The sequence below is a fragment of the Neophocaena asiaeorientalis genome, unplaced genomic scaffold (genome assembly GCF_003031525.2).
Source record: "Neophocaena asiaeorientalis asiaeorientalis breed wild unplaced genomic scaffold, Neophocaena_asiaeorientalis_V1.1 scaffold396, whole genome shotgun sequence".
In the NCBI taxonomy this organism is placed as follows: Eukaryota; Metazoa; Chordata; class Mammalia; order Artiodactyla; family Phocoenidae; genus Neophocaena; species Neophocaena asiaeorientalis.
Genome location: NW_020172455.1, coordinates 442831 through 451061, shown reverse-complemented (window position 1 = coordinate 451061; position 8231 = coordinate 442831). Strand labels below are relative to the sequence as shown.

The window sequence follows — 8231 nt, the reverse complement described above, 5'->3', positions numbered from 1 at the left end:
CCTCTGGAGGTCAGAAATTGAGAGAGTGAATTGCTCATTGAGAGGTTAAAGCTGTGTGTGGGTTTACTGTTGTCATTAGAAATGGATCCTTAGACCTGTCCTCTCCTGCACCCAAAATAGGATAATATGAATGTGTTCTTCTCCAAAAAAAAATATGAACGTTCTTTTATCTTTTAAGAACAAGTTAAATCATTCACAATGTGGTGTGAATCATAAAGAAACATAATCTCGGGTTCGTGTTAAGGAGGAAACGTGTACCTCTAAAAATGTACAGTGTCTTGTGAAGAGAAAATTCCTCCTGAATATTGCTTGTTTTTTCCTTCCTGCTAATTTTAGAGGTGTTACCACACAAAACCTGCCTGCATTCAAGATGCAGTGATTGCCAGTGTTTCAATCAGATGGCACTGATAGAAGTGTGATGAGTTTGTACCAATAACACATTCAAAAATAATTTGTACTAAAAATATGCTCTGTAAGACTTAATTAACATCCAGAGTTCCCAGTTTATACACGAGATATAAACAGAAAATATATTTTAAAATCTTTATTGCAAGCTTGTATGAAAATTGAATGTATAAATGAGGAAGAGGGTTGTGTAAGGCCATTTGCTAACTAGACAGCTTGGCTAAAAGGGATGTAGACCAGGAGAGGAGTGGGTGACAGATGTGATTTTTATCACCTGTGACCCCATGACTCTTACCATAAGTGGGCCAGATCACAGTAAATTTACCATTTTTTCTATGTCTTCTATGGTCAGATCAGAGGATGAAGCCCTTGCACTGTAACTGGGTTGTTATACCTGGGGAATTTGGACCTCAGGAACAATAGGTAGGAAGAGGGGATAATGCAATTTTAAAGTCTAAATGGCATCCATAGCCTTATCTGTGCTAGATCCACATCAGTATCAGGGCATCCTCCACTAACAGGACTGTCTCCCTCCTCTGCCTGTTCGCCCATCCTCAAGATGCCAAGCTGACTGAGAGAGCCGCAGAATTACAGCGTGGCGTCGGCGGGACGAAGCGCGCGCCCAGGTCCCTGTCGCGAGAAGGAGGAGGTTGTGATGCGCGGAGGGGAAATGGCTGCCGAAAACAAGCCGGCAGAACGTTTCCCAAAGTGTATTCTGTGGAATTAGCACCTGCAGTGTTCTCAACACCGTGCCACTTATAGATGATCATGGGAATAGCAATAGTCATGTAAAAATCTTTTCACCGAAAAAGCTGCTTGAATGTCTGCCGAAATGTTCAAGTTTACCCAAAGAGAGGCACCGTTGGAGCACTAATGAGAGATTATGATGTAGCAGTCCTTTTGGATTTCTTTTTCATAATGTGTGACCCTTCACCTTTGATCCCCTGACATGCATTACCTTGGTAACCATTTCATTTTAAAATTTAATTTCATTTTTTGATTTTGGTGTACAAGCTGTAATATTTCATCTCTCGAAGTGTAACTGGCTGATTTCCTTAAATAGAGATACCCCTCTGAACGATAAATTTGCAAAATGCTGTCTTTATTTTCTGTATTAAAATTGATTTCAATTTTAAAAATAAAGTGTAATCTGTGTTTTCATCCTTTAAAAAAAAAACAAAACAGGGCTTCCCTAGTGGCGCAGTGGTTGAGAATCTGCCTGCCAATGCAGGGGACACGGGTTCGAGCCCTGGTCTGGGAAGATCCCACATGCCGCGGAGCAACTGGGCTCATGAGCCACAGTTACTGAGCCTGCGCGTCTGGAGCCTGTGCTCCACAGAGAACAAGAGAGGCAGCGATAGTGAGAGGCCCGCGCACGGTGATGAAGAGTGGACCCCGCTTGCCACAACTAGAGAAAGCCCTCGCACAGAAACGAAGACCCAACACAGCCATAAATTAATTAATTAATTTTTTAAAAATTAAAAAAAAAACCTGCAGAAGTGGCTTGGCCGTGGGGAGAGTTACTGAAGATGAAGATGGAAAATATCAAACATGTTTCCCTAGGAAAGTAAATCCTCCTCCAACCTACTGTCTTCTAGTGCTTGCGTGTGTTCACCTGGTTTTCTTCTCTAGCACATATTCTGTGGTTTCCTGAAAGGCGGGGACCAATTTAATTCTGGGCCTGGCATGAAATAGTACACAGTGAATGTGGCCAGAAGAAAGAATGTACAGGGAGAGTGATGAGAGAGCATAAGAGGAAAAAAACGGAGAAAAGGGGAAGAGGAAGAAAGACATTTAGGAAGGAGATACTTTAACTTAATTGTCTTAAGTCCCCATCTATTGTATTCCCCCAAATTCCCCCTTTCAAATCTGCTTGTCATATCAGAGATGTCCAAGAAATAGCACCTGTTTAAGCAGATGTTTTTAAAACACTTTGTATATAAATTAGCAGATTTAATTTTTAGCTGTGGAGGAATGCTATGTGGTAGGTATCGTAAGAAAGGTAAATATTATCTTCTTTATAAAAAGAGAAACAAAATCTCATAGAGTATAACACTAGATTACAAATTCTGTTCTGCTGGATTCTACTTAGTTTTTAAAGTTCTGTTTGATCTCATCTTCTTCAGGATGCCCACGACAACAGCTCTAGTTCACAGTGCTTTCTTGGGTCTCTGAAAAAACACTAGAAAATAGGATTTAGTCCTTATCCAAATATTGCTTCTTAGCTTTGATTATGTTTTGTTCATGCACCTTCTTTCCATCTAGATAACAAACCCTTGGGGTATGCCGTATTTTCAAACATCTGACAAAGAAAAGGAACTTAATAATCATTCTTTGATTGGTGGACCAGGGAGCATCACATAATATAGAATTACAGGGAAATATACATCATTTAAATAGATTCTGATTCAAATGCTTATCAAGGACCTAGAACTCTAGAAAATTTTAAAGTTTGGTGGGTGTTGTCCTGCCATGCTTATCTTTACCTTGAGTATATTTCGATATCTGTATTTCTTAGACTATGCATAACCTCTGCTTTATATCAACGGAGTCATTTCCAGTGGTTCTCCCTTTAAATGTATCTTCTTATTGGCTATCAGCACATTCTTTCCATAATTAGTCTACACCAGTCACTTGCTTAAATCACCTCGGTGGTACCCTGGAGATTAGAGAATAGTTCAAATTCCTCGGCTCATCTTCCATAGAACTTGCCATTCTCAAAATGCTTAATCTAATTTCATGGTTCTCTGTCTTCTTCCAGTGTCCAAGATACTTTTTCTTTACAGTCCAAACTTTAACTATCCTTTAAGATCAAACTCAACTGCTACATCCTTTCCAAAGACTTCTCTGGCTCGCGAGCTCTAGAGCCCGCGAGCCACAACTACTGAGTCCACATGCCTAGAGCCCGTGCTCCGCAACAAGAGAGGCCACCGCAATGAGAAGCCCGCGCACTGCAATGAAGAGCAGCCCCCGCTCACCGCAACTAGAGAAAGCCCGCGCACAGCAATGAAGACCCAACGCAGCAAAAACTAAATAAATAAAATAATAAATCTATTAAAAAAAAGTGAGGGTAATAACAGAACCTTCCACATAGAGTGAGGTGATCCATGCAAAACCCTAGAACAGTCACAGAATAAGTGCTCAAAGAATAATAACTACTATTAGTATTGTTATTAATGGTCAGGGAAATTTTTTTAAAGGAGATGTATGCTTCTTATGAATCCTTAGAAGGATGAAGAAAGAAGAGCTAAGGGAATAATTTTATAAATTACATTGCTAGCCATTAGGTTCAGCCCAATATCAAAACCCATCAAAATTCTATGTGGTGGTTATTTTTTTTGTTTGTTTGTTTGTTTTTTTTTGCGGTACACGGGCCTCTCACTGTTGTGGCCTCTCCCGTTGTGGAGCACAGGCTCCGGACGCGCAGGCTCAGCGGCCATGGCTCACGGGCCCAGCCGCTCCGCGGCACGTGGGATCTTCCCGGACCGGGGCACGAACCCGCGTCCCCCGCATCGGCAGGCGGACTCTCAACAACTGCACCACCAGGGAAGCCCTGTGGTGGTTATTTTGATGCACATTTTTTAAAATAAATTTATTTATTTTATTTCTATTTGGCTGTGTTGGGTCTTTGTTGCTGTGTGCAGCCTTTCTCTACTTGTGGCTCGCGGGCTCTAGAGCGCAGGCTCAGCGGCCGTCGCGCACAGGCTCAGCCGCTCCGTGGCATGTGGGACCCTCCCTGACCAGGGCTCGAACCCGTGCCCCCTGCATTGGCAGGCAGACTCCCAACCACTGCGCCACCACGGAAGTCCCTTGATGCACATTTTTACAGATGTGGAAACCGGCCCAAAGAAGTTAAGAAAGTTTCTCAGAAGTATTGTCCAGTAAGAAGCAAAGATGGAAATCAAATGTTCCGGTTCTGATTTCACATTGTGCTCCTATTGCTCTACATAGGGATGCCTGCTTCCTGCCCGTTTACTCATAATAAGATGTGAGTCACTAGGACTGTTAAGGCAGAATCTGAGCTCTTCTCTGCCCACTCATCTAAAATGCCTTTTGTTCTGATGGCACAGTCTTTACAACTGGTAATGGACGAGAAAGGGAAACATATTCATTTCAATTTCATTTTAAAGGAATGTTAGAGTGAGTTAGGTTGGGGGAAGAATTTTGTCTTTTGACCAGTGTAACTAGACAATTTTAATCCTGAATTCTTTTTGAGAACACTGTCAGGCTCCAAGGAGCAAAACTAGAATACAGTCACTTCTCTCAATATGTGTTTAGGGATTGCAATAAAATGAAAATTTCTTCCCAATAGAAAGCACACTTTGAATTATTGATGGTCTGACACTCTTGTGTGGGTTTTCCCTTTTAGTGCTGAGTTACATGCAAATTTGGTGATGTTAAAAAGTCGTATTATGCCATTTTAGAAAAGGGGTAAACAGTGAGATTCTGAGTTCATGATAATTGAATTTTAAACATTCCCCAATTTTTCTTCCTTATCTTAAAGTTTCACATTCATATCCTGCGGCCATCTGCAGTGTCTCGATGTAACAATCCATCAGCTTGATTTTAAGCCCATTCTATGCATGCCTCAAGCATAAAACATGCCTATCTACCAGGCCAGCTCAGAAAAATACTTGCTTTGGAAAAATCTAATTAGTTACTGTCCATTATTTGTGTATGTTAACCTCTGGCCGTGCACCTCAGTTAGGAAAGACCTTGAATTGCTTTTTCTGGAGGGCGTTATTTGAGCTTAATTTTCACTTTTGGTTATTATTGCACTGTTTCATCACCTGGAAATTACTCTGAAAATACCTGGAGGAATAACCAGTTCCATGTTAAAGTACTCTTCTCCATAACAAGAGAGCATAATTATGTATTCACATGTCCATATTTATAATTTGGTTTCATAACAGAACACACACGTAATTTCACAAAAATCTATCTGCATTGCATTTGTACAATTTAAAAGAAACTTGACGATTTCTTACTTCAGTGAATTTTGAACTATAGGCATATCAGTATTTTATTATCATCTGCTTTACCATTAACAGCAAATTCAAAAAGAATGACTCCATACGGCCCATTCTACAACATTCTGACCCAGCACGTGTATGCTTTTTCCCCAGAGACTCTTTTACCCCAGACTTTTACCCAGTTACAAGTTGAATGTGCTAACAAGTTTTTTAGCTTTTAAATAATACCTTTTTTCTTTGTATCTAAGGTATTTTATTCTCAGAATCTGACAATTTTAGTATTACCTAAATCTTCCAGAATCCAAATTCAACATTAGTCCCCAAACCCAAATTGAATTTTCCTTCCAGTTTTATTGAGATAAAATCGACATACAGTACTGTACAAGTTTCAGGTGTATAGCATAATAACTTGACTTACATACATTATGAAATTATTATCACACTAAGTACAGTGAACACTCATCTCATATGGATACAAAATTAAAGAAAAAAATTTTTCTTTACGATGAGAAATCTTAGGATTTACTTTCTTAACAACTTTCAAATATAACATACAGCAGTTTTAATTATATTTATAACGTTGTCCATTACATCCTTTGTACTTACTTATCTTACACCTGGGAGTTTGTACCTTTTGACTGCTTTCATTCAGTTCCCCAACCCTCCACCTCTGGTTACCACAAATCTGACCTCTTTTTCTTTTCTTTTTTGATATCTTTACTGAAGTATAATTGCTTTACATTGTTTTGTTAGTTTCTGCTGTATAACAAAGTGAATCAGCTATACGTATACATATATCCCCATATCCCCTCCCTCTTGTACCTCCCTCCCACCCTCCCTATCCCACCCCTCTAGGTGGTCACAAAGCACTGAGCTGCTGGTCTCTTTTTCTATGTTTGTTTGTTTGTTTTTGAAGTATAGTTGACCTACCATATTATGTTAGTTCCTGGTACACAACATAGTGATTTGATGTTTCTATACATTTAAAAACGAACACCACAATAAATCTAGTTACAATATGTCATCGTACAAAGATATTACATAGTTATTGATTATGTGCCTCACACTGTACATTTCACACTTATAACTCACCAAACTTATTTTGCAGGTGGGAGTTTGTACCTCTTAATCTCCATCACCTATTTCTTGCCTCCCCCTACTCTCTTCCCCTCTGGCAACCAACTGTTTGTTATTTGCGTCTGTAACTCTGTTTCTGTTCTGTTATCTTTGTTTTTTGTTTGTTTGTTTTTAAGATTCCACATATAAATGATAACATACAGGATTTGTCTTTCTCTCTTTCAGGCATATTTCCAAAACACAATTCACTTTTCCATCCAAGAAGTAATGTCTTACAAATTACTCTTGCATCTTGATCAAATAAAAGATGCTGAAAATAGGGACTTCCCTGGTGGCGCAGTGGTTGGGAATCTGCCTGCCAATGCAGGCAGGGGTTGGAGACACGGGTTGGAGCCCTGGTCTGGTAGGATCTCACATGCCACAGAGCAACTGGGCACGTGCACCACAACTACTGAGCCTGTGCTCTAGAGCCCTCAAGCCACAACTACTGAGTCCTCATGCCACAACTACTGGGCCCGTGTGCCTAGCACCCATGCTCCACAACAAGAGAAGCCACTGCAGTGAGAAGCCTGCACACCACAGCGAAGAGCAACCGCCACTCGGCACAACTAGAGAAAACCTGTGCGCAGCAGCGAAGACCCAGTGCAGCCAAAAATAAATAAATAAATTAAAAAAAAAAAGATCCTGAAAATAAATTTGTCTTAGTCAGGAAACTCAGCAACAGAGCTAGAATATCAACTCGAGTGAAGTTTTCAATCACTTATATTTTAAATGGAGTTGGTCTACTATTGCTTAGATTTCAGACTCTAAAATATCATTTCCCTCTTAATGGGACCGGGACCCCTGTTTGTAACAGGATAAACCTACAACGTCCCATCATTCCAGAAGCTATCAGAGTAGGAAGGTCATGTCAAAAGGACTTAGGACCAATTCAAAGAAACTTCCTGTCAACCCCCAACCAAAAAAAAAAGCAGTGAGGAACAAACAAAATGAAATCGAAAACATGGTGTTTTAATATAGATCATTCCATATTTAGTATAAAAAAGAAAAAAAAGTTGGTCACCTTTTAAGCATGCCAAAAGCATGATAGACAAGTAACTTTTTATTTTAAAAAGTATAAAATATAAGTAATGCCTTTGCCAGCAGGGTAACCGAATAATTGATTACAGAAAATTTCTTATTTATGGAAGTATTACAGCTGATAGTGAAGAATAGATGAGAGCATATCACCAGTTTTCAACCCTGCAGTGGGCCACAATGGATCTAGGCAATGATCATCAATGGCTGCTAACTTCCAGAACATTCCGGAGAAACTTAAGAACTTTCTGCATATCAGTAGCTTACATTCTAGGTTTATGGTATTAATAATGGAGGAACCTGCACCTGAGCTCTGAATGTAGAGCATTTCCTAGGAGCTTGTTGTTCCTGTTTAAACATATCAGCACAGTGGATCTGTTTTTCCTTCCTTTCTCCAGCCAGCTTTCTGCTTGTAAACATAGAATTTGTATGTCATCATGAATAGAGCAGGAAAACCCAAAGGACTACAACCTAATTGTAATTTCTAGTTTCTACAATATCTCTTCTGACTGTTATTGAGTTTCAGTCTCTACTGAGACTCGTCTGGTTCACACTCACCATAACTTCATCTCTGAACAATGGTAGTAGCCACCTGACTGTTCTTTCATCTACTCTGCCACCAGAAATGGCTTTCAAGGTCACTGGGACCGTCGCAATACTTCATTTTGCAGAAATTTCCCAAGATTCTGTCCATAGAAT

At 39.8% G+C, this 8231-nt stretch overlaps 1 pseudogene; it reads left to right on the top strand.

Moving 5' to 3' along the window:
• Positions 1-1061: 1061 nt before the first annotated feature.
• LOC112394763 (calmodulin-binding transcription activator 1 pseudogene) lies at positions 1062-1292 on the top strand (annotated as a pseudogene).
• The last annotated feature ends 6939 nt before the right edge of the window (positions 1293-8231 follow it).